At 51.5% G+C, this 26,137-nt stretch overlaps 1 protein-coding gene across 25 annotated transcripts in view; it reads left to right on the top strand.

Annotated features, from left to right (window-relative positions):
• LOC126952767 (ubiquinol-cytochrome-c reductase complex assembly factor 2) overlaps positions 1 to 26,137 on the top strand; it is a 317,841-nt gene that overhangs the window by 132,813 nt on the left and 158,891 nt on the right. Inside the window, exon 1 of one of the 25 annotated variants that reach the window (XM_050787721.1) lies at positions 5,878 to 5,883. The exons of 23 other annotated variants lie outside the window; for them this stretch is intronic. The gene's annotated coding sequence lies outside the window, so the exon portion shown is untranslated. Of the gene's footprint in view, positions 1 to 5,877; positions 5,884 to 15,448; positions 15,453 to 26,137 lie in introns of those variants that run through there. One more of the 25 variants, XM_050787739.1, reaches the window with a different exon arrangement.

Below are 26,137 nucleotides of genomic sequence, written 5' to 3'. Positions count from 1 at the left end.
AGAGAGCAGTGTTTCAGTATCAATCAGTTTCTCAAGTTTGAGAGCAGATTGCGCCTCAATCCCTATCTTTGGGGGTGCTCGCCAAGCTTTCTGGGGTGCCGTCAAGCCAGGATCTCCCATTCTGATGCATCCTGGGTCTCCACTTCCCTTCCCTGCCTCTTCCCTGCTCTCCATGCTGAGCCAGCTAGATGGGTGAAACAGAGAACCTGTCTAGTCCAAACTCCTTATTTTACAGATCAGGAAAGTGAGGCCCAGAGAGGGATGACCCTCACCTCATCCTGCATCCCCCTCCCCCTCTTCTGCCTTCACCCCAATACCTTCCAGCGTGAATGATGCCAACCCTGTCTCTCTTCGAGCCCCGCATCCTGCATTACTCTTTTCACAATATTTTTGAGTAGGTGGCCTGCCACAATCTTATATTTGGCATGGCAAAGGCAGACCCCTTTCCCTCCCTGCAGACCCCCAACTCAGCCACTGTGAGTGCTGTAAGGCCAGTCCCCACCTGTGTCCTTCTATTCATCACAAACTCAGCACATGCTTCTTTATCTTTTACCTCCTTGTGTCCACAAAACGGGCCACAACCAGGGTCATGCTGGTTGAACAGATCTGGGAGAATGGTAATTGACAATTCACACCAAAAATTGTGTTGAACAAAAATTCTCTTCTATTAGAATAATGACAGGAGAGACCACTTTGCCATTATGTTGCTTTCTCCTCAACTGGGACACACACAAAACCTCAATAAAAATGTTATATCAAAGGCTCACAAACATCATTCAAATCTTCCCTAACCCATTGCTTTCATGTGAAAAACGAGCATTTCATTAAAAACAGGACTGTTGTGTGTGACGCTTGACAGGATGTTAATTTGTTGTGGGAATCTGTCAGTGTGCAAACAAGTACTTGCATGTTTTGTGCAGATGAGGTAACCGCTTGTAGAATGGCAACACCAGAAGGCATTTGGGTGACCTGCTTTGGCCTTTTGACTTTACAGAAGAAGAAACTGATGCCTGGCGAGAGGAAGGGACTTGCCCAGAGAGCCACTCACTGGTAGTAGAACTGGGACTAGAACGAGAGCCTCCCGACCCCCAGGCAGGGCCCTTCCTTCTCACAATGGCAGAACCACAAGATGTTGACAATGGAAAGGATCTTGGAGGTCTCCCTAACACTTCTAAATACTGAAAGGTTGGATCAACTGCAACGAGAGAGAGCCAACTACGCTGAAGAACTTGTCATCGCCTCCTGAGAGCTGCCTGAATTGGAGCTGCAGGTCCCAGGAAGTAGTGGCTCCTCTTCAGAAGCTGGGTCTGCAAGCCCGTGCAAATGTGAGTTGTCCGGTTCCCTTCCTGCACTGGTGGAAGCTGCTAGAGGGCAGACACTACGCATCTTGATTCTTTTCTGTCAACTTTCAGCTGTCAGCTCTGATGTTTCCTCATCCAACGGCTGCTTATGGAAGCCCCCCAGCTGCCGGGCCAGTCGCCAGCCGTCTGAGGTGTCGACAGAGAAAGAGAAAGACCAGGAAACCATTTCTAACATAGTTGGCCCAGAGCAGAGAGTGAATCGCCAGAAACAGCCTGGAAGAGGCTATAAAACGAAAATAAAACAGGATGGTAATTTATGATGAGCAGTAAAAAGGCCTGGGAAGCTGAGCAGCCAGTGAAGGTTCATTTCCCTCTACTCTGTGGATCTTTAACCATGCTGAGCATTTCCCTGTCCAGCCTGGCAGCCCCTCAAATTTGGAAAGCCCTCTGTCCCCCACATCAAGGTGAGAAAGTAAGGCTGTCTTGGCAGCCCTTGCTTCACTGGTTCTCCTCTGCCAAAGCACCTGCCCACAGGGCCTCAAAACCCTTACGATAAAATTCATTTCCATTGTGCAACACCATGAAGATGGTGAGGCACATTCCCACCCATTATCTCATTTGATCCTTACAGAAATTCTAGGAGGGGCTTTTATTTTTTTTAAGAGACGGAGGCTTGCTTTGTCATCAGGCTGGAGTGCAGTGGTGCCATCTTGGCTCACTGCAACTTCCGCCTCCCAGGTTCAAGCAATTCCCCTGTCTCAGCCTCTTAAGTAGCTGGGACTACAGGTGTGTGCCACCACACCCGGCTGATTTTGGGAGGGGCCTTTTATGAAGATATAAGGGTACTGAAAATCACTCACAGCAAATCAAAGACCCAAGACCTGACAAACCCCAGACCTGGACTCAGGACAACCTATTTCAAGATCAAAGTCTTTCTCAAACCCACCCCATGAGCCTTGCTAGGAGCAGAAGACTTTAAAATTTAAGACATAAGTGTAGGCTGTTCCCCTGCTTCTACACTCCTCCCATCCAGGAAGCCCCAAAGGCTGGAGCCCAGGTGTGGGACAAAGGGCACCCACAGAGAGCCTAAGGACCCTCAAGGCGGAGCGGGCCAACTTGAGAGGGAGGCCAGCAAACCTCTCTGATGTCAGAGCCTTCAGGCAGTGATTAGAGCAGGCTACCTCTCTGCCTCTCCCTGGCCCTATCAGGGTGGTCACCCATGAGTCACTGAAGTTTGTGGAGCCCATGGGCTGTCCCTGCTCTGAGGAGCCCAGCTGGGTCTCCACAAGGCCTGGCCAGGTATCCCAAAGGGCTAAGCCAGCCTCTTCCCCCCCTTACTGGCAGGTGTGAATTGTTCCTAGCGGCCCAGACTTCTCGACCTCTCGTTCTGTGCAGGGTGGGTGGTGTGCCCCCTCAAGCTCCCAGTTTACAAAGTTCAAAAGTGAGGGCATGTAGCAACTGGTGAGAGAGCTCCCACCACATCCTTCCAAGCTGGGTTTAGAAGGTGCCTGAATGAGGAGGGAGGTGCCTGGAAGCAGAGCGGCTCTGGACACCCTCATATTCGTGTGGCTCTTCCTTGGGTTGACCTGGGGGTCTTCCTGTGGGACTGTCCCTCTGTGGAGTAAGAGGGAAGAGGGTCAGAGCTGCGAGCTCTGGGGTGGAGTCCAGTGCCGGTCCTACAATTGACTCATCATGTGTCCCCAGAGAAGTCACCTCTCTTGAGATCCAGTCACCTCTACTTGTCCATTTTATAGCACCCTTGGAAAGCTCCAATGAGATAATGGGTATGGAAGGACCTGGTAAATAAATCAAGTGTCCCTGAGTTATAGGGTGCTATAACTTATCATTGGCTGAGCAAGGAGGTCACCAACAGGCCCATCCCAGCCACTATCCATCTTGGGGCTATTTATGGCGAGTCCCCAGGTCTGCAACTGCCATCGTGTCCTCAGCACATCAGGGCTTGCATGTTCACATACTCCTCCCTGTGTGCAAGCCTGAAACTCAGGGAAAGCAAATGCAACTCCAAATCAGGCCAAGGTGGAGGACCCGAGGGTCACTGATCCTGAATATTCCCAAGCCCACTCCCTACCCCCACAGACATCCTTTCTTTTTCACTCATCCTCTCCCCATGATTCCTCAGAGGAAGGAGGAGGCTACCCAGCTCAGAGCCCTGTGCTGCTCTCTGCTCATCTACCTGAAGCTCAAACTGTCCTGATCTCCATTGCTTTTCAAGAACAGGTGTCAGCAAAAACCTCAGGCATTCTCAGCAGAGGGCCTGAGAGCCATGGTCCCTAATTGAGGCTGCTCACTGGACACTGACTTACAGGTCTGAAGACCTCAAGACCCAGAAGACCACTTCTGGTTACAAGGCTGGGCAGCAGCTGCCCTAAGCCTCTCTTTGGTGTTAATTTCCTAATCTGCCCCCAAGAACCCCAGATTCTTCTTAGGGCAGATTCCCTTGGCTGTTCCTTTTATTTAACCCGGAGTATCCCTTGGGTCACTTGATACTTGAGAGGAGAATTCTTTGTTAAGCTAGAGCACAGATGTTCAAAAGTGAGTTTTCAGAGACATGGATGCCACCACCAGGATCTTAGAGGATGGCCTTCCCTTGCTCCCCAAATGCCCAAATTCTGAACTCTTGGGTGTCCAACCCCACCCAGCCAGTCTCCAAAAACTGCTTCTCCTTCCTCTCTCTTGCTCTACAACACCTCCTGGCCCTAACAATGCCACTATTCCTTGAGTGGTTTGACGCAAGTGAAGTAACAGATATAAAACAATTGAGTTTGAAGTAATCGACGCAAGAATTTGGACTCTGGAGAACTTCCCAGAGGAATGAAAATCAGCAATGTGGTGGCCTCTTTGGAAAAGACCTGCCATGATGAACAAACCCTAACAATGCTAAGCAGGTCTGTCTGCTCCCTCCAATTCCTTTTAAAAAACACTATCAAAGAATGTGTGACAGAGAATCCACCCAGACCTGATGATCTGCACCTCTTCAGAGGAGCTGTGCCATAGAAACTGGGAAACTGCTGGCCGGGCGCGGTGGCTCATGCCTGTAATCCTAACATTTTAGGAGGCTGAGGCGGAGAGATCACCTGAGGTCAGGAGTTCGAGACCAGCCTGGCCAATATGGCAAAACCCTGTCTCTACTAAAAATACAAAAATTAGCTGGGCGTGGTGGCGCATGCCTGTAATCCCAGCTACTCAGGAGGCTGAAGCAGGAGAATCACTTGAACCCAGGTGGCAGAGGTTGCAGTGAGCTGAAATCATGCCATTGCACTCCAACCTGGGCTACAGAGCGAGACTCTGTCTCAAAAAAAAAAACAAACACAAAAAACACACACAAAAAAACACCTGCAAACTGTTACTTCTTGGTCTGGGCGTATTCTCCCAGATTCGCTAAAGGAAAGGATAGAAGTTTCTGTGACCCAGAGTCCAGAACTGAGCATCGTGGAGCCCCTGCCAGAGGGTGCTGGCATCCTGCTAAGCATTCCTCTCCACCCCCCTCCCCAAAGTTCTGCAAAGGAGACCTCATTCAGGTGCTCCCACGCTGGCTGTGGGCGCCAGGCTGATGGCCCTCCAGAACGGATGCCTTTGGAGGTTTACTGAGGCTGACTGAAGCCAGAGTTAGTTCCCATCACTTGTCTCGACATGGATAGTTGGACTGCTGCCCTTGCTTAGGGGCCTTTCATTCTTCACTGGAATCCAAGTTACACTTCCGCTTCTTCACTAGTTGGCTGCTGCATATCTAAGCTGCTCAGAGTTCAGCCACGGCAGTTCCTTGGGCACTTGTGGGTGCTTGTGGCTCAAAGGCACCATGCTTGGCTCAGGGGCTCCCACTCCCAGTACTTAGGGAGCACCAAGAAAGGAATGGCTAGGAATCCCACCCACAGTGTTCCTGTAAGGCCAACATAGAAAAGTCTGCCTTCAGTTGAGCCAGCTCGTCAGTCCTAGAATGAAGGCAGAACTCAGCCTAGGCCAATCTGAGGGAGGGTCTTTTTTTCAAATTAAAAAAAATTTTTTTTTGAGATGGAGTCTCACTCTGTCACACTAGCTGGAGTGCAGTGGTGCAATCTCGGCTCATTGCAACCTCTGCCTCCTGGGTTCAAGCAATTCTCCTGCCTCAGCCTCCCATGATGGTGATTCTTAATTAGCAGGGCCTGAAGTAATGAGTCTCTCTCCCTTCTTTAACAATGCAGTTGAGAGGCTCCCAGGAGCACGGATCCCGATGGGGCTGTCTGGCTTTTTTCTTGCAGAGTCCATTTATCCCCTGCCCCTGTTCCCCTCAACCTCCCTCTGTTTATGTTCAAGCTGACGTTTCTATTGATGTATTGATCTCTGCTAGCTGAGGAACATTTCTGCTGAACACGCTCACTGCTCAGTTGGGGGGCCAGAGGGGCAGGCTCTGCAGGGGGTGCCAGGGACAGCAGCCTCAAGTCTGGCCTAGGGTGGGGAAGGGTACCTGGGACGGAGATGTTGATGGGAAACAGGGAAATGATTGCTTGTAAAGACAAAAGGGGGCAAAAGAGAGAACTATGATCAACAGCTGTGGCCTCCCATGGATGCCCTGGGGCACGGGGCCTCGTGTGGCATGGAGACGGATTGGCCTGGAATCGTTTTACTCCACTTCACTTTTGAGTGGATGCGGATCAGTCTTCCTACCTGCCTAGGGAAGCTTTTTTCTCCTTACTCTTCATCCATGGTTAAGAGACTCAAAATAACGTGGGAATGTGTATTAAAACCTGTCAACTGCCAAAGGAATCAATGTGAGCTAGGATGCCTTGTTGCCACTACCTGAGGACCTGTGAGGTTTTTAGCTGACTGTGATCTGAGAGCATAGTTCTCCCCTTAGCATCTGAATTGTTTGAAATGCTTGTTCTCCGGTGCCGTAAAGAAATAGCACTTGAGGCCGGGTGCGGTGGCTCAAGCCTGTATTCCCAGCACTTTGGGAGGCCGAGACGGGCGGATCACGAGGTCAGGAGATCGAGACCATCCTGGCTAACACGGTGAAACCCCGTCTCTACTAAAAAATACAAAAAACTAGCCGGGCGAGGTGGCGGGTGCCTGTAGTCCCAGCTACTCAGGAGGCTGAGGCAGGAGAATGGCGTAAACCCGGGAGGCGGAGCTTGCAGTGAGCTGAGATCCAGCCACTGCACTCCAGCCTGGGCGACAGAGTGAGACTCCGTCTCAAAAAAAAAAAAGAAAAGAAAAAAAGAAATAGCACTTGAACATAAACTTATTTATCAAGGCCATTTTTCCTTCCTGCAGAAAGGGTACACTCGCCAGCAGTTTTGCCACAAAAGTACACCAAACAAAGGAGACAGGGTCATTCATAACCTGACGTGTCCACCCTACTGCTGTGTTCAGTTTCCATTGGCTGGAACGGGACCTCACATTCTGTATTTGTCCAGATTGGCTAGCAACTTAGAACTTTTTAAAAGAGGCAAAGGTAGAGGAGAACAAAGGAACAAAGGTAGAGGAGAACAAAGGTAGAGGAGAACAAAGGAGAACTTGTGGAATGCTGAGAAAGGTAAAAACACCTTCAAATAAGGAAGAGGAACAGGCCATGACCTAATGCTTGCTTGGACCAGTATAAGCAACCCAGGGCAAATATTTAGGCTAAACTGTGGGAGCTAAGAACATAAAATACGTTGATTTCTTTATTACGGCTAGCAGATATTTAAGAATGTTAGCACAGGTCTTTGAATAAATTTTGCTTCTAAGAGAAGTTACTATTTATTCCTAATTAGACAGGGAGGAAAGTGTTTGAAGAGGAACCTCTACTTTACTTTTTACAGGGGCCCAGACAGGTCGGCAGCGACAGGCTCACAAAGAGGGCCCATCTGCTGTCCAGAAGAGACATGCTTGTCTCAGCTCGACAAAGCAGTTCCATTGCCACACTCTCACTGCTGGAGCTCCCGCCTATCCTCCACTCCGTGGAATTTGGGGTGATCCTGGCAATCTCTCATTTTTGCAAAATCCCAACAGGCATTTAACCAAAGGCAGATTCAGGCTGTGGGTAGGGGAGAGTAGGGCACACAAAAGAGGGCAGCTTCCTTGTCTTCAATGTCACGCGCCTCCCATGAAGAGACCACCAAACAGGCTTTGTGTGAGCAGTAAAGCTTTTTAATCACCTGGGTGCAGGCGGGCAGAGTCCGAAAAGAGTCAGCAAAAGGGTGGTGGGATTATCATTAGTTCTTCTACGTTTGGAATAGGTGGTGGAGTTAGGAGCAATTTTTTGTGGGCAGGGGGTGGATCTTACAAAGTACATTCTCAAGGGTGGGGAGAATATTACAAAGTACCTTCTTAAGGGTAGGGGAGGATATTACAAAGTACCTTCTCAAGGGTGGGGAGGGTGTATTGTCACAAAGTCAACTGATCAGTTAGGGTGGGGCAGGAACAAATCACAATGGTGGAATGTCATCAGTCAAGGCAGGAACTGGCTATTTTCACTTCTTTTGTGGATCTTCAGTTGCTTCAGGCCATCTGGATGTATACGTGCAAATCACAGGGCATATGATGGCTTAGCTTGGGCTCAGAAGCCTGACATTTAACTTGCCTTGCTCCCTTGAAACATTTCCTTGTTTTGACTTCTCGCTCCAGGTACCTGCTCACAGAGCCCCTGCCCTCAACACTGTGGTCTTTCCACTCAAGGAAGCCTCAGTTGGCTTTTTGTGGGGTGGTAAGACATTGCTTGGTCATGACGTGAAATGCAATGAGACATCACCTTAATTCAGACTAAACACCATCTGGTAGCCTGGTACATTCACACACATAACCTGGGAAGAGGTTTGCAAATTGCATGTCAGGAAATGCATGTTCTCATCTTTGTGGCATGAGAAGAAGAAGGAGGCAAGGCCTGGGTCCTAGTTTCAACTCTGCCGTCACTGAGTGGATAAGCAGTTACTTCATGACTCCAACCTTTGGTTTTCTCCAGAGCTGGACTCAAGGCCACTCCCAGAGTCTTTTCTGTGGCTGTGATGTTGGAGGCTTTAAGAGCACTGGGGACCCATTCATCACATTTCAAGTCAACTCTGTGAAAAATCATTTAGTCAGAATTATCCCAAGAGGCTCAGCTCGCCCCTTGGGCAGGTCTCCCAGCAGCACTCCCACTGGGCCCATTGCACATGCCAGCCCAGGGGACTCATGGTTAACATCCGGGCGAGAGAAGCTCGGGACGCTTATGACTGGCAGATTAGCGTTGGGAGGCATGGCAGTGTTGATCAAAGGACAACCTTGGGCCAGGCTCAAAGCAAGAGCAATTGGGAGAAATAATTAGGCAGAGTCAGAATGAAATTTAAATACACCTGGACCTGCCTCTCCTGTTCACCAGAGTCCTACGGCCGACGCCTGCACATATCTACGACCAGGAGCTGGGTCCCCCATTCACGCTTCTGACCAACATCTGCCTCCTGGGATGGACTGGGCCCTCCTCCACACACTGGTATCCATTAGACACACCTTTACACACTGCACCCCACCCTCTCCGTGTGAGATGTCCTCAAGGTCACCTGATCCAGCAGCCTTGAAAAGAGGCCTCTTCACATGACATTGTTCCAAACCCCAATACATGCAGGCTCATTTTCTCTGAACACTTAATTCCTGGTGGGTGTAGTTGAAATCTACTCAGAGCTCCAGGACAGTGTGTCTGGCCAGCAAGGGGCCAGGAAGCCAGCCTTCCCCTTCCTTATCCTGCGGCCTGCCCTCATTTCCCATATCCCCCCTGCTCCCCAGCCCCTCCTTCCCAGGCCCGGCTTCAGCAGCCCATTTGGGCCCTCTTGCCCTCACCCCACACCACGCCCATCATCTGCAAGAGAAGCTTATTGGACATGAATGGTGTCATCATAGAGATGAACAGGACTAAAATTATTGGGAGAAGAGCTCACCGGAGCTGATACTCGATCTGGGTCAAAGCAGTGGATAGAAAGGGGTGCGTTCCACTTATTGGCTCAGCCAAGGTGCGGTCTGCCCAGGAACCCTCCCAGAGAGCTGCAGTGGGGGCGGGCTCGTTAAAGTATACAGCAGGGGAGCACCCCACCCTGGCCAGGGAACAGACGCAGCTCAAGTTAGCATAGTGCAGTGGCTGGCCTGCCGTGGACCGCATGTAAGAACTGATCAGATGAGGGAGCAATTGATTGTGCCTGACAAGGCCAGGCAAGGCTTCGTGAAGCTGGGCTCTGGCCCAAGTGAGGCCTGGATAGAGAGGTCAGTGCATAGCTGGAAAGGAGCAGAGCCAGCAACTGTTTTTGATATACAGATGACTGCGCCACTCCCCAGCAGCCCCTTCTTTTTTCTGGGTACCTGGATGTCACCATGACAACCAAGCCTCCCTCAGCCTGTGGTGTGGGCTGGGGGCTCCGTGAGCTCAGGGTGGGGACCCCCAAGAGGTGGTAGCAGCAGACCTAGGGGAGAGGCAGGAGAAGGGAGGGTTAGAGAGGGCAAGCTGGCTCTGCAGGGGTGGTGGGCTGGGTGGCTGGGGAGGCTGGAAGGGCAACCCTCTGGTGTTGGGGAGGGGAGTAGGACTGAGAAACACCCATGAGAGCAAGCAAGTTATGGGCCCCCCTCCCCGCCACTCCCCACTTTCAGCACTTGTGTGATGTCATTCTGAGAACACCACCATCACCGGCGTGGAGAGCAGCCGGGACCCCGTGGGCAGGTCCCTAACCTGGTCCTGGTAGTTGGACTCCACCTCTGGAAGTGAGCATATCTCTCCCTCCTTTGCTTCTGCAAGGAAGGCACAGTCCCAAGCCTTTTCCAGCAGTCCCCAAATTGTCACTGACTGCCCCATCCTGACCTTCGAGCTGTCCTCTACCCTACTGGCAGCCTCCACTGCATGTGCATGCTGCAGTCAGGGCCTCCTGAAGGCAGTTCTGAGGAATGGCTCTGGACAGAAAAGGGAAGGGTACTACATGTGTCCCTGAGCTGTGACCAGCAGGGGATTGGGGAGGGGTCTGTCCCGGCCCACCCGTGCTGCTCTGAGAAGGTGGCCTTCAGCCTTGCAGTCTGGATTCCTCCCTCCCTGGGGGGAATAGATTAGGGTATGGTGCATGATGGTGTAATCTGTGTCTACAGCTGCAAGTCACTTAGGAGAGGGCCCTGCCATCTGGGCCTCTGAAGCAGGTGTAGGGTCAGCGGAAGAGCTCACCTTCCTAGTCACAAACCCAGGTGGTGTGTGGTTCCTGCTTTCCAGCCCCATCAGCCTCCCTGGCCGTGTACTTGAAGACATGCTTTCCTCTGACGGGTGAAAGACCAGGTGGGTTGCTCCGTTAGGGTCAGGCTGGGATGGAGTGTCCTCAGGTCAGACAGACCCAGCGTTGCCTTGTTCAGCAAAAGTGCCAAGATGCCATTTCATCCTGTGCATGGGAACAAGAGTGCCCACTCATTCCTCAGGCTTTCTGAGTCTCTACTCCTACCTGTCACCACCTTCTCCCCTACTTTCCCACCCATCCCAACCCTACCCTGCAGTGAGGGAGGTTGTCCTGGCAATTAACTGTCCATTCTCCTACTGGGGCCCTTCAAGTAACGTTTGGAGCTTTTCCCTAAATCCCAGCTTGGATAAATGATCCCCTCACGTGTCCCCAAATTCTTGTTTGGTTTCTGAAGTTGGTCAGATGCTGCTTTCTGGACCCCGGCTGTGGGAGGGTGCATCCACCTCCTGCCTCCATCATTTCAAGTTTGTCTTCCCAGGGCTTGCCCTGAAGGTATCTGAGATTGCAGGGAAAGATTTCTGCATAGGGAAGGGCCTGCCAGGGGAAGCAACGCAGGATGCTGAGGGCAGGCGGACGTTGGAGCAGAGGGTGTCCCCTCCCGGCGCACCGGATTCTCTCTCCACTCCAGACTGCTGCTGCTGCCTCAGCCATTCGTTACTCACCTCTTCCTTTTCTTTCTGGTGATCTTTTTAGCTTCAATGCCCAATGCTAATCACCTCATGCTCTGAGTACTTCCCAGATCAACCTTCTGAGAAGCAGAATCCATTTGCCCTGTGTCATCTCTTCATCCCAGACCACACCTCAGGTTGACGTGCCTTGATGGGCTGCCCTCAGGTCAGCTGGAACCAGGCACAGACAGAGACCTGGGGGTCTCCCTGTGGGACAGAGCAGCTATCTTTAGAAGGAGCCATGTGCCTGGCAAAGCAGCAAATGGCATGTCTATTACATTTTCATTAATTTGACAGACGCCTGTTGAGCTCCCTCATCACATGGCAGGCACTGTTCTAGGCCCTGGGTAAACCACAAAGGCAAGGACAGGCCCAACAGGGTCCTCCGCCGTTCTTTCCCCAGAGCACAACAGCCCTTCGGAGTCTAGTGGACTCTTCTCTAAGAAATAGGAGATGGTGGGCCTGGCAGAGCTGGATGAGCTCGCCCAGCCACTGCCAGATAAGGAGACGGATGCACAGAGAGGAGGTGTGACAGAGCCAGGTGAGCATGCAGGCAACAGGGGCTTCATGTCTGTGATGCTGGGGCCGGCCTCTGTCTGTCTTCATTTCAGGGAAGTGTCCCTCAGGCTTCTTCCTCTAGTTGGAGAAAGGGAAGCCCTGATCTCTTGATTCTGCAATTCTTCTGCCCTTGCATCTTCCTCCAACCCACTTGTCCCAGCCCTCTTGTATTGTACCTACCTCGGCTGACACTGGTGGGTGTGGTGAGGAGGGTGCTTCAGAACTAGGGCCCAGGGGACCCCACCTGCCAGCTGAGAAACCCAGGACCAGCCCTCAGCCCTCTGGGAAGACAGATGGGCGGCCTACCTGATGGTTCAGACTCCTCCGCTGTCAGCTGTGGGGCCATTTCTGTCACCACGTGCCGATAACTGAGTTTTCAACTCTGTGGAGGTTCCCTAAAACAGGACACCCTCTTGCACAGATTTGTATGAAAGACAACTGTGCTGGAGGCATAGGCGTCTAGAAGTTCCTTAACTCAGATGCATGTGAGCAGAAGTGCTTTCAAGTGAATCCAGTCACTTTGTTCTAAGTCCCACATTCCGGCTATGACTTCAGCCCGGCGAGTTCCCTCCAAGTTGCTGCTGCTTGTGCTTCCATTGCAATTCTTCCTGCTTTCTGTGCTCAGCTCCCCAAAGCTGCCTCTGCCCTCACCATGCTGTAAGGCTGTCCCTTGGCCCCCCAGCACCTCCTGTCCTCCTCACCAGCCTAGTCCAGCCAACCCCACTGGCCTCCGGGGTGGGCCAGCAAAGGGAGATGGAGAAAGAATGAGAGCCCCTGACAGCCCAGTCAGCAACGTGGAGGCCCAGGTCTGTGTTTCTAACCAGAACTGCAGATCAACCTCACAGGAAACTTTTAAAATCTCACACACACACACACACACACGTGGGCCACCCCTCAGAGATTTAGATCAGTGGGCCCATGTTGCATCTGTCTGTTCTAAGTGGTGGATGAGGGGAGAAAAGAGAAAGCCCCCTCTCAGCATACAAATGGCAAAAAAAAAAAAAAAAAACACAAACACAAAAAAAGAGGTGCAGAGAGAAATTGCATTAGGGAACAGTTGCCTGTAATTGTTACCAAACTTTTGGAAAACAAGAAACAACAAAGAAATAAAAGCAGTTGATAATTAAGTACATAATTGTACACACCACTTGTTAATTAAGCTTTTACTCCTAAAACCTGACAGAATCTGCTTACAAGGTGATAACGTGCAGGAACGTGGCATATGGTGAGCCATCTGCAATACAAACGCTTTGTCGATGAAAACTTCCCTGCCCCACAAAAAGAAGGAGATGCTAAATGTAGTTTTCCGGAGCAGAGTGATGTATCTTCATTCCGTGCAGAAAACGAGTTGATGGTACAGTGTGCAGATGAAAGAATGTCAGGAAGGGCCACGCGGCTCCCTCTGTCCTTGCTGCGGCTCTGCGCGTCTGTGGCCCATGGTAGGGGTTCTGGGCATCGCTGGGTTGGTTTACCTGGTACCTGAGAGCAGTGCCTTAAGAACAAATGAAAAGCAACACTTCTCTTAAGTGTTCCCGTTCTGGGTGTGCAGGGAGCCAAAAAAGACCTACGAAGGTCTTGAGAAAAGTGGGTTGAGGAGCAACGACGGTCCCCCTGTTTCTCAACTGTAGCCCACTGCCCACTATCCCACCACTGGAGCTGTGGTCTCCAAGCCTCCTAACCTCTTCAAACCCTCCTCGGCTGTAAAATGGAGATAAATTACTTACCTTGTCAATTGCCCTGGGTTGATGGCAAGCCCTGGTGAGATTGTTCCCAGACCAAACTGAGGGTCGGGCTGCTATTCGTCATGGCCCAATAACGAGATGCGGTGAACTGGGGAGGAAGTTTTTATTTCTGTAACCGGTTACAGGTAGAAGGCCTGGAAATTATCGCTAGACCAACGCAAAATTACAAAGTTTTTCAGAGCTTGTATACCTTCTAAGCTATATGTCTATGTGTAAGTGTGCATTCATCGAAAGACATAAGTGATTGACTTCTTTCAATCTGTAACTAAGGTCTGAGTCCTGAAGGCCTTCTTCTGGAGCCTTAGTAAATGGACTTAATCTAAATGGGTTTAGGTGCTGGGGTGATTACCCTTGTCTTGTCTCCTGCTAAATCACGGAGGTTTGGAGAGTTCCTTCAGATCCCCAATAAACTTATCTGTGGAGGCCTGGGGAGTTTCTTCAGACCCCCAGTAAAACTTGTTTAATCCTAAATGGGTCCTGTTAAGAATTCCTGTGTCATGCTTTAAGGCCCAGGAAAGGCCTCGGCAAAACTCTTGATGGGCTTTTTGTTTCATTCCAGCCTTTGTATAAGGGCACTGGCTTTTTCATTGTTTAAGATTTAACCACTCAGTCAGTACTCAAACAGTTGTGATGGAGGCCAGTGTCAGTGAAACCTGGCCTGCCACAAGATGATGTAAAAAGCGTATGTCTGGTGTGAGATTTTACGTATGTAGGAATTATTGTTACTAATAATAAGCCCTTGAACCCTGCGTGCGCATACCTTCACTTCAGCTTGATCCTTGACCTGCACGCAGAGCTGCACAGCAGGCAAGCCCAGGGCAACAGGCTGGATCCTTGATCTTCCTGGGCTCCAGGGGTCACTGGGGAGGGCTGATCTTTGGGAGACGTGGGAGGATGGAGCATGGGTGCAATGGAAAGGGGCCCTGGGGTCCTACGGTGCCTGCGTCTCCTTCGTTCTGAGGGCTTTCCTAGTTCTGCTGCTTGTGTTCTAAGAGTCTGACAAAGCAGCCCTGCAGAAACTGTGGCAGCTGTAAGAGGGGAGGGCCACCCGGGGTTTGAGGCTTTGGGGCCCAGTGGGTGGGCTGGCCTCCTAGAGACAGCTAGCTGGGAAAGCAGTGGGGCTGGGGGCCCTGCCCGCGCCCACCCGAGTCTCCGGGCCTCCAAGTCTCTGCCTTGCCTCTGTGACTCTGCTTCTCCCCCACCTGCTTCTTCCAGGTCTTCTGAAGGAGGAGGGGTCTGGCCATGCCCGTTAAGAAGGCATCCTCCCCAGCCCCCACCTGTGGGCCTTGGCCCCTGCCTACCCCAAGAGGGCTGCCTTTGGTCTCACACTCATCCCCACGCTCATCAGTGGGGACACACATTCCCAAGCACAGTGATCCGTGTGCATGGGAGAACTCCCACCCTCCTCTTGCCCTGTGGACCCCCTTGTTCAAAACTGTCCTCTGCTCAGGCTCAGGCCAGGACTCCAGGTTTTTGCTTCCTGGACCCAAAAGCGGGGACCCCTCCACCTCTGCTGGGGGCATCCATCATATTCATTGATGATTTTTTCTCAAGTATTCCATAAAATCCCTTGTCGGGCTGTGGAGACAGCGCTGCCTTGCTCCTGAGCGCCTCACCTCCGCCCCTGCCTGCCTCTCCTGCGGGGCCCACTGCTCTGTGCTCCATGGAGGGGCCCACTGTCCCTGGCCTGCCACTGCCCTGGCCCTTCCTCCAGTGATGAATGCTCCTGCAGGAAGCCCTGGGAAGTCTCTATAGCACCACGCCTGCTCTTGTCACAAGAGAGGGGCACAGTGTAGGCACAGTGTCTACTCCCTGGAAGGCAGGGCCATGTCCTGGTGGTCAGACCCACCAGGTATATTGAAGGGAACAGAGGATAGTCCCCGAGTATCTGCATGGGCCTTCCTGTGAGCAGGGCATCTGGAGATGGAGCATCTCGTTTCTTCCTCTCAACAGCCCTGGAGGGAGGCGAGGGGGAAGGGAGCAGCAGGGCTGTTGGGGGATGGTCACGGGCAGCCCTGGGTCCCAGGCTATGATGTGTCTGTACATTGGTGCCGCTCCCCTAACCAGGCCGCTTTCTCCCTTGGAAGTATGGGTAACAGTGTACATCCCAGAACAGGCAGAGGGAGTGCTCTTGATACTCAATACTTTACCCGTCTATGGGTTTCTTAGTCTCCACATCTTGTAAACAAAGGAAACTAGGTCTGTACAATCCCCAACACCATCACAGAAACAGATTCTAAAGCTGGAAGGAATCAGAGATGATGAGGTCTACTCCCCCTCATTTTGCAGAAGGAAAACCTGGTCCCCAGGGCAAGAGTGATTTGCTGAATGTTGTCAAGGCAATGGGAGGCCTTGCTGCCTTGGGGCCACACTCCTGCTGCTCCAGCACCCCAGTATATAATAGCAATAGCAGGATGGCTGGTGCAATGACCACCAGACAGGTGGAGAAGGTGGCTTGAGCAAGGAAGTAGAAATGGAAGAAAAGCCAACTTCTGGCCACTGCTGAGAGGGCGATTTACTAGGGCAGAACAAGAGGGTCTCCAGGGACGGACAAGTGGCTGCTGTATTTCTAAGAACAGAAGCCTCTTTCTATTGCTAGGGGCAAGAGCTCCTTTTGGGCATGCTCTTACATGAAATAAAAAGGGTAGAATTAGGGCTCGATGTGGGCTGGGGGGTGAGAAGCGGATAGGGGGCGGTGGTGTGGCTGAGAGAAGAGCCTGAAGGGGGGAGGCTCAGGTTCTGGCTCAGGCTCCAGAGGGTGGTCCCTGGCCCTGAAGAATGACTGAGCAGAGCCATTGGGGGGTCCAAAGCCCATGCTCAGCTCTAGGCTGGATAGGGTTTGCAGGCAGCGTCCATCTCAGGGCTCTGCCCAGCTGTGGGCGTGGCACTGAATCAGCACAGACCTTGGGCCAAAGCACCTGGGACGTTCCCAAGGGGGCCCCAAGGGCCCCACCGACCCCTCAGAGGGGAGGGAGGGGGATACCTGCTCCAGAACTTGGAGCCTCTTGGCTGAAGGGGTTGTAGGAGACGAGCTCCTGGTACAGGCTTTCAAGTGAGGGGAGGGGCTGGAGAGGGGAAGGAAAGTGATGTGGGAGGAGGGGTGTGGGCAGCATTCTCGGAAGGTGTCCCCACGCAAGGGAGTGGAAGGATGGACAGGCATGGCCAGGTTCTTGCTCCAGGCCTGGGACCCTCTCCTCACCTTCCAACTCACTCCTGCAGTTTTGGCCGTCCTCCACAGAGGAAAGGCTGCCTTGTGAAGGCCTGAGTTGGCCAGCAGCAGCACAAAAGTTCCACTGGCCTGTCCACCCCCACCCCTACCCCATGCTGGGGGAAGCTCAGTTCCCCAGGGCCATTTCACCAGCTAGCCTGGCACCTCTGGGAGGCGCAGACAACCTGCCAGTATCCCCATTTTGAACAGACAGCAGAAGTATTTGGTGCTCACACCCACAACTGCTGCCACTGATATAGCGGAGGGCTTATCCGACAGAGATGGCCCTCGCCCGGGAGCACTAGGGAGCCAGGTTCCTCTCCCCAGCAGAAGGGTATGAGGACATTCTCTTTGGAGCACCTGCTTGCTGCTCTGGGTCACCTCTCAGGCCCTCTGCCCCTACCCCAAGCTCCTCCTCTTGCACTGTCCCAGGGGTCCCTCAAACCCAGGCCTTGATGAGTGGGGAGCTCTGTCCCTAGCAGGACCTCCTGGCCATCCTGCAGCTTTCTCCCTGCACAGGGAGGCACAGGTAGGAGCCGAGGGCCGTGTCCAAGAGCTGCTCAGCTGCCAGCCCTTCTCAGCTTCCCAAGACTCCCACCCCCAGGTAGTTTATTTCTCAGGCCGGTTCTAGTACAGAGAAACACACTGCAGGCCTGCGGCTCCTCCTGAGCCCCGCAGCTGGCCACAGCCCACTTGCCCTCCATTCTCTCTCCCTCCCACTGTCCCACTGTGGCCTCCTTACCCCTCTCTTTCCTCTCCCCTCTCCCTTTCCCTCTGCTACAGGAGAACAGCACAACCCTTGCTGCATGCAGGCTCATACATCCCACAGCCCCTCTTCACGCTGTGGGGCTTCTGCAGGAATTCCTGTTGGGTCTTTGAGCCCGCGGGCCCTCCTCGCTGGTAGCTGCACAGAGTAGAAATGCTGGCCTGGTAGGAAGGAGGGGAGAAGACCTGGAACAGGAGTGAAGCAGATGAGGTTGAAATAATGCAACCGTTAGAAGAAACTTCTTGAGTAAATTTGGAGATTAAAAACATTCTCCAGCATAGCGAACGTACTCACCTGAAGCCTGGATGGCAGAGATTAATGAACTATGGGATGGAAAGTTAATCTCCAAAGATCTTGCTCAGGAATAATATAAATTGGTTGCCCTGGGTATAGTAATCAAATGGACCGCTAGTGCTACAGTACAAATACTTGTTTCTTTTCTTTGGTAGAAGGAACAAAATTTGAAAAAAAAAAAAAAAGAAAAGGAGCTTTTAAATTTCCCTCTTTTCTCTTCATACATAAAGAAAAAAATCATTTGATGCCTCTGTTAGGCCTTTTAAAGCAATGTGCATGGGGCAGGACTGTCCCATCCCCCGCTGCTTTAATCAATTCTGTGTCTGCTCTCCTTGTTTGACTCCAATCTTAAATCTTTGGGCATCTTCAGAAAAAATTCCCACAAAGGGATCCAGGAGATCATCCCGTCCACCCCCTACCTGTATTGGCCTCCCAGCCCCACCCCCAGCAAAGGAGCAATCATCTTGTGCTCAAAAGATTCATTTACCCCAACCCTGTCCTCACCCAGACTGCTGGATGCCTGTCTTGGCCTAGGAGGACAGGCTCTTCATCCACTCATTCACTCATTCATTCATTCGTCCATCCCACAGTGCAGAACTGGGAGGCGCCCAGCGTTCAGCTTGTTAGCACTGAGAAGCCATGGGTTCTGGAATTTCCCAGAGTCCCAGTTGAATAGAATTTCATTGTTTTAAAGTGAAGGTTGATGTTTCAATAAATCCTTTAACAGATTTTAAACCTTTCTGTGAGTGAATCCACAGTCTCCACGTTCTGATTTCTCTTCTGCTGCATGGTAGCTAAGGAAGAGCCTGTGGTTGTGAGAATAGAAAGGCACCAAAAGCTCCCGGTCACAGGCGGTGCCAGCTGGGATCCACACAGGAATCAGCCTTGGTAAAGGGGAACCTAAATGGCTGGCAGCTCAGAAGAACCTGGGCCTGGGGGCATTGTCCAACGGCTGTAGCTTCACAAGAGACCAATTTCTAAACCCAAAATACCAAGTATGTCTTGTTTATTATTTTTATTTTTTTAGGACAGAGTTTGACTCTGACCCAGGCTGAAGTGTAGTGGTGCAATCACAGCTCACTGCAACTTGTATTTTTTATAGAGATAGGGTCTCCTGTGTTTCCCAGGCTGGTTTTGAACTCCTGGCCTCAAGTGATCCCCCATCTGCAGCCTCCCAAAGCACTGGGATTACATGTGTGAGCCACCATGCCCGGCCCAGTTATTTATTTACCCTGAGAAATGCAACTGTCATGGGGACCAGAACCCTCAGTACACTCTTCCTATTGATTATGGATGAGGGAAGGCGAATCCTAAGTGCAAGCTCAGGGCAGAAGTCAGATTGGACAGAGAGGTGTTTGGAGTTGCACTTGTATAGCTCTTCATTGAGAAAAATGTCGACATTAAACACAACAGCTGTGGAGGATCTTTGGCAACCAGGCAGAGAGAGGCCTGTGGCCACAGTGGGGCTGTCTGCCCTTCTTTCTGACTCCCAGCAGCTGAAATCTTCTTATGTCTGGGGACCCTTCCCCATGCTGTATTAAGTGGAAAGCCTACCTCCTTTTACAGAAATGCAAAATCCCAGATACTCACCTTTTCTTTTTTCTTTCCTTTTTTTTTTTTTTTTTTTTTTTTTGAGACAGAGCCTCTCTCTGTCACCCAGGCTGGAGTGCAGTGGCGCGATTTCGGCTCACTACAACCTCTGCCACCTGGGTTCAAGCGATTCTCCTGCCTCAGCCTCCCAAGTAGTTGGGATTACAGGCACCTGCCACTGCGCCTGGCTAATTTTTGTAGGTTTTTAGTACTTACAGGGTTTCACCATCTTGGCCAGGCTGGTCTTGATCTCATGATCCAACCCCCTCAGCCTCCCAAAGTGCTGGGATTACAGGCGTGAGCCACCTTGCCTGTCTGATACTCACTTTTTTATACTCCTTTGTAGGTTGGCTGTGATAGGTGTCCTGGCCACACCAGTGGAGCACCCAGGCCTCAAGCAGCATGTTGGGGAAGGGAAAACTCCCCATTCTGGTGATGGAAGTGGCCGTGACCACATCTGGTTTTCAAAGGTAGCTTTATAGGAACAGAAACCAGCAGCTCCCCAACATCTGGCCCTGTCTGCTGTGCAAACCACAGGGACAAGGACCTTTCTGGGGCGCCAGTGGCATCCTCTGGAACCAGCTTCTCAGTGGAATTTCAGATGCTATTCCTGGTCAATTGCCTTTGCTACATGGTATCCTTTAATAAATTCTGTTTCTGCTCATATCCACCTGAGTCATTCTCTGTACCCTGCAAATAAGAACCCTGCCTGGTAGATGACCCTTGGCTCTGCCACCTGGACTCAGTTGTCCAGAGTCACACAGCTGGTGAGTGGTATACCTTGGGCAAGCCCAACTCCCTGGACTGCCCCACCTGCCCCCCTGTCTGCCTGAGAAGTCCTGGAGGAAGCTGATGAGCGCCATGCCGCCAGGCATCTTGGAGAGAGTAAGCCAAAGGGTGAGTAAACTCTAAATGGGCTGAGAGCAAAACGCATGTTTTTTTGGGGAAGAGATGTTCTACCAAGCCTAACTCTCTGGGCAAGGAGAGCTAGGAATGGTTTCAGGGCCAGGGACCTGGTCACCACACCCCCAGCCTCTGGCTCTGAGCTGACAGCAATAAGGATCCCAAAAAATGAGCACTTAGCAACAATTAATTGCTAAGATGCAAAGAAAAATTGTTTTGAATATTAAAATTATAGCTATAACACTATTAGGAGTATGATTCAGAGTTTATGGAAACATTATTTATATTGATTTATTCCCAGAGCCATCAAGACTCCTTGAAAATAATTAATGTTGACATTTCCATTGCTGAAGCTAAATGTTGATATCATATAATGAAAATTATATGCTTGGGATGGGCTGTGCTCTAGGAAGCATTAAAACAAACACCAACATCTACAGATCCCTCCCTACCCCCATTACTAATGACCCAGTCACCAACGGGCAGGCCTCTGAGGCTCTTCACCCACAGGCCTCTAGCCCAGCACCATAGCCATCAGCCCATCCGAGGACTCTCAGAAGCAAGGGCCAGCACCCCAGGGTAAGGATGGGGCTCATCCAGGGCCATGAGCCAGGAGGTGGGTCAGTGTCTAGAGAGGAAGCCCCTTTGGCCAGATCCTCGTAGTTACTGAACCACTGAATTGCTGCTGGCCTCAAGAAGTGAGGGAAGGAGAAGGACGAGAGGAGGTGAGGGGAGTGATTTGGCTGTGACTCCCCCAAAATCTCATCTTGAATTGTAATAATTCCCACATGTCAAGGGCGGGACCAGGTGGAGATAATTGGTTCATGGGGGCAGTTTCCCCCATGCTGTTCTTATGATAGTGAGTTCTCACAAGATGTGATGGTTTTATAACGGGCTTCCCCCTTCCCTCACTCTCATTCTCTCTCCTGCTGCCATGTGAAGAAGGATGTGTTTGCTTCCCCTTCTGCCATGCTTGTAAGTTTCCTGAGGCTTTGCTGGCCATGCAAAACTGTGAGTCAATTAAACCTCTTTATAAGTTACTCAGGCTCGGATATGTCTTTATTAGCACTATGAGAACAGACTAATACAGGGAGTGAGGAAGAGAGGAAGAATGAAGGGAGTGAAGTCTTCCTCCAAGCCTTGGGAAATTCCCTACAATGTGACTACAAAGCTGTGACCCTCAGGCTGGCAGCAGAATGCCAGTCTCCCCTTTTCTTGAGGCAGCCCATGGCCAATCAAGTCTTTATGGGCTGATGCCTTTATAAGAGCCAGCCATCCCACTCAGGGAGCTACACCCTCGCTACACCCTCTCATCCTCGCCTCTGCACCTCACCTCTGCCTTTGTTCCTCCACCAAGCACACAGAACAGTTGGCTACTCACATTCACTCTTACAAAACCCTAGGGAGGGGAGATGCTCAAAGATGATGACTTGAATAGCAAGATAAGAGCCCATTCATTGGTGGGTAGTGAAAGCAATTTCATGGGCTGTGACCAGCATCATAAAAAAAAAAAAAAAAAAAAGAAACAAGTAGAATATATCCAGTGTATGAGTGTATGACAAGCTGGGAAGGGTAAATTTCTATGAATCCTCATTTAAGTTAGGTGCATGGACGTATGGGTCCTGTGTAATGTTTATTTTTCCTGACTAAAGGCTGTTGTTTGCTCTAGAGTTTTGTCTGGATTTTAACATTTCCATATCAGTTTCTAAAGTAGCAGTAGTTGGTTTCAGGGGACAGAAATCGGTATGTTCAACCCTATTATCCCTGTTAATTTCTATTTTGATTCCAGATGTGTTCCCAAGGGCCAGGGATGGAGTGGTGTCGGGGGATGGAACCAGGTTAAACTACATACACACACACACACACACACACACATTGACACCCCCCCACACACACTCACACACATACTCTCTCTCTCACACACACACTCATCCATACATTCACAACTGATGCAGGGATTTTTCTTAGCCTGTTTCCCAGACTCACAGAAGGGGTGCCCTGTCTACTTGGCCCTCCATACTCAGCCCCTTGCAGAAGCGAGCGAGTGCAGGATTCAGCCGGTCACTCCAAGCACCAACACAGGAGCAAATTCCATGTGAGGCCTGTGGCCAGACCAGGTGTGTCACCTCAAGGGGAATGCAGCAGCAACCAGGCAAGAGTGTCTATGATCTCAAAGCCCCAGAGCAGGTGTTAGTGTGCTAATTAGCCCTTTTAGTTCCACCATCCACAGCCTGATGGATGGCTGCATGTTAGCAGCTCAGTTGGCCCCTGGCCCCATTGTGTGGTGTGGCTGCCGTCTGCCAGTGAGGGCAAAGGACCAGTGTGACAGCCCTTCTGGGTACCTAAAATCAATGGGTCCTGAGCTCTTGTGCAGCATCCCAGAAGAATGAGGTCATGCTGACAGTTGAAGGGTGGTGAGGGCAGAGAATTTTATTGAGTGACAGAATCGGCTCTCAACGGAGAGGGGAGCTGGAGAGGGGACGGGAAGGGCAGGTTGTCTTCCCCGAAGTCAGCTTGTCTCTGTTCCAAAGTCAGGTTGTCTCTTCCCTAAAGTCAGGGTATCCCTCTCCGAAGTCAAGTCGTCTCTTCCCTGAAGTCAGGCCATCTCAGTCTCTACCAACTGAGTCTGGGGTCTTTATAGGCACAGGATGGGGGCAGAGCAGGCTGCAGGTAGTATTTGAAAGGCGACATTTGATTGGTAAAAAGGCATTATTCAAAAAAAAAAAAAAAAAAAACCAGGAGAGAGCAGGCAAACAGGAATAGAAGTTCTCACCCTGGGTCTCAGGTTTCAGACTGTTTTTGGCTTGAAGATGGGGTTTCACCAGGGACCCACCCCTGTCTGCCTAGGATTTCTCTGCCTCCTGCCTCTATCACAACCACACTTACATACCCACACAGTCACACCCATACACCCACATATATACCCACACATTCACATACACACACATCACACATTCACACCCACCCACTCACACACACACATTTGCACACAATCATCCACTCACACTCATACACATATATCCTGTCTCACACATTTACCCACACTCACACCCACACACCCACCCCCCAACACACATTCACACCTACTCATTCACACACACTGGCACACACACTCACAAACCAGCAGAGACTCGGAACCTGTGATTTGCCTACATGTTCTTCATGCACATTTATTTTCCCTGCACAACCCCTGCAGGAAAGATTAGTCAAGGGAACAATCCAGGCACCCGGTTTTGTGCTCATTACAGCCCACAAACAAGAACATTCATAAAAGACTTTCTCTGACCAGGGACTCCCATGGGCAGGAAGTGTAAAGTCGGCACCCCATGCTGCTGCTACAGAGTCAAGAAACCCCATTGCTGTCAAAGGTTGCCTGGAGGGCTCTGGGGTGGAGAGTGAGCCATCACTGGGTGATACAGCATGTGCGCATTCATTTTTTTTTTCAACAGATTTGAAGCATCTACTGTGTCCCATGCACTGTGTTAATTTGGGGCCATTAGAGACAGGCTCTGGCCTTGAGTTGCCTCCTGCAGTGGGAGAGTAGCCAGGCGACCACGGCAGCACGGGGTCCTAAGTGTGATTAGGGCTGGAAGCAGGTGCCAGCAGCTGCGGGGGCTCCGAGGAGGGGAGGGAGAGGGTGAGGGCATTCCTGGTAAGGGACTGCACATGACACGAAGGCCTGGAAGGCCCAGCATGGGGCAGGAGAGGGTACTTGGCCACGGTGGCCTCAGGAGCCCACAGGAGGACGTAAGTCCGCAGAGCCAGGTGAAACCCTTGCAAGGACTGGGTGGCTCCTGGGCAGCATAGAAGGAGCGGGAGAAGAGGCCCCAGAGGGAGCAGCCGCTCCGCTCTGCAGTTTTCAGAGAATTGGGTTGGGTTCTGGTGAGAACAGCTATCTGGGAGGTGCTCAGGCTTGTGGACAAGATGGCTGCCCTGAAGAAGGAGATTGCAGGAATAAAGCGCCTCTTGGTGGGCGTGAGGCTGTGCAGGATGACACAGCAGGCTTTGTGAGGGCCAGAGAAATCCACCAAGGGTCCCTCCTCAAGAGTGTTTTAGGCCCTTCTCAGGTCTCCCTGTCCACAAGCCTCCAGACCTGCCCTTCCTCCTCCACCTCCCCCCAGAATCCTATTTAAAGCCATTAGGGGTGGGGGCAACAGGGAGGCAGCAGGCTGAGAGGGCACAATGGGCAGGTCCTGTGGGGACTGTTTGGCATGGATGTGAAGGTGTAAGTTGCCTGAGGGGCCTCTTCCCTAGGATTCTGGGTCTCTCCCTTCACGGACCTCCCACCCCCAGGCAGAACGACTGGTCTAGAAAGGAGGAATCACACACAGTGGTCTCCGGGCATCCATGGTGAACACAGGTTCTTCCCCTCAACTTCTTCTCTTCCTCTTTGCCTCTTCCCAAGAGCGCCTGCTCTCTTCGGGGGGGATCCTGGACATCTGGGGAAACACTCACTACCCACTGGGGTGGAACACATGACCTGGGCTAAGCCAATTGGTGCACCTGAACTCCCGGCCCAGTGATGAAGCAGGAGTAGTCATGTGAACTGCATCTGTCCAATGAGAATGTGTCTTAGAACACTGGCTAGGAATGCGGGAACCAAGACATGGTCCTGCCCCACCAGGGAGCAACCAGCCTGGTTGATGAAGGTGGTGGGTTGATGAAGGTATAGCATTGAGAAGGCATTGAGAATTGAGAATTCTAAGCATTAGAGGAATGTGTACACGAGAAGCACTCCCTCTCACCCGGCTTGCTCTTTCCCTGCCTAATGTTTGATGAAGATGGTAATATTTATTGAGCACCTAGGTCTGTGCTAAGCCTGTGCTGAGCGTTCCATGTATTAACTCATATCTCCAACTTTATCACGGTCCCCGTGAGAGATATGATAACAATCTTCATAGATGAAGACCCCAAGACACCAAGCAGAAAGGGAATGGCTCCGCTCCTGGACCACCACCTTCCTACATCCTGTTCACACTTCCAGTGCCCCTGTGAGAACCTTCACAGCCTTAATATCAACAGGCTTCTTTATTTAAGACGCTGCTGTGGAGAATGTGCTCCTGGGAGTGGCCACAGGCCCAGCCTCCCCACATCCCAATCTACCCCAACTCTAGCACCATCTCTGCCCTGATCCTTCTAACCAGGCATCCATGTGACCTTAGGGAATGAGGCCAATGGAACCTGAAGCTAGTCCGGAGGTTCTGTGGCCCCTTGCTCCCTCGGGTCTCCTGGCAGCCTGTACCCATTCTAGTGCTCCTGAGAGGGCTGTGTGCTTGGCAGCAGACTGGAACCTGCCCCACAGGAAGCTGGCTCATTTCCATGCAGGCACCACCGTCTCCTCATCCCTATGTGAACATCACACTTGCTCAGCTACATGCTGGGCTCCGCAGGGCTCCTGCTGCTGAGCACCAGGGCTCTTCTCTGTCCATAATGAACTCATGTCTGCTTATATGTGGAGCAGCTGGCCTGTGGCCCCTGCTTTAACACTCTGCATCCCTAATCTGAATAGTGGTGCCACTGCCCTCCTCCCCGTTCTGGCCACAGCTGAATGCCTTACCCAGCATCAGTCCCTTGGTGCTCCCAGCTCATGGATCTCCCAGGCCCTGGCTCACCCTCAAGTCCTGCATACCCTGGGGATGTTGTCAGGAGTAGCAGGAAGGCAAGAGGGCAGATGCAACAGCTTGGCCCACCCAACCTGTCTTCCAACTACAACAGTTCTAAGACTTCCTTTACAGCTAGGGTTCCAGATGTGATTTGGAGTCACCAATATACATGCAACTGCATGAGACTTGATTTTGGAGCTGAGTCATGTGAGGAAAGAGACAGGGTGTGGGATATTCACTTTTCAGGTGTAGACAGTGGCAGAAGCAGCATGGTTTTGGAACCAGCAACTGTAGC

Source organism: Macaca thibetana, chromosome 4 (assembly GCF_024542745.1).
Source record: "Macaca thibetana thibetana isolate TM-01 chromosome 4, ASM2454274v1, whole genome shotgun sequence".
Classification (NCBI taxonomy): domain Eukaryota; kingdom Metazoa; phylum Chordata; class Mammalia; order Primates; family Cercopithecidae; genus Macaca; species Macaca thibetana.
Note: the sequence above shows the minus strand (reverse complement) of the source record. Positions and strands in the feature narration are given on the sequence as shown.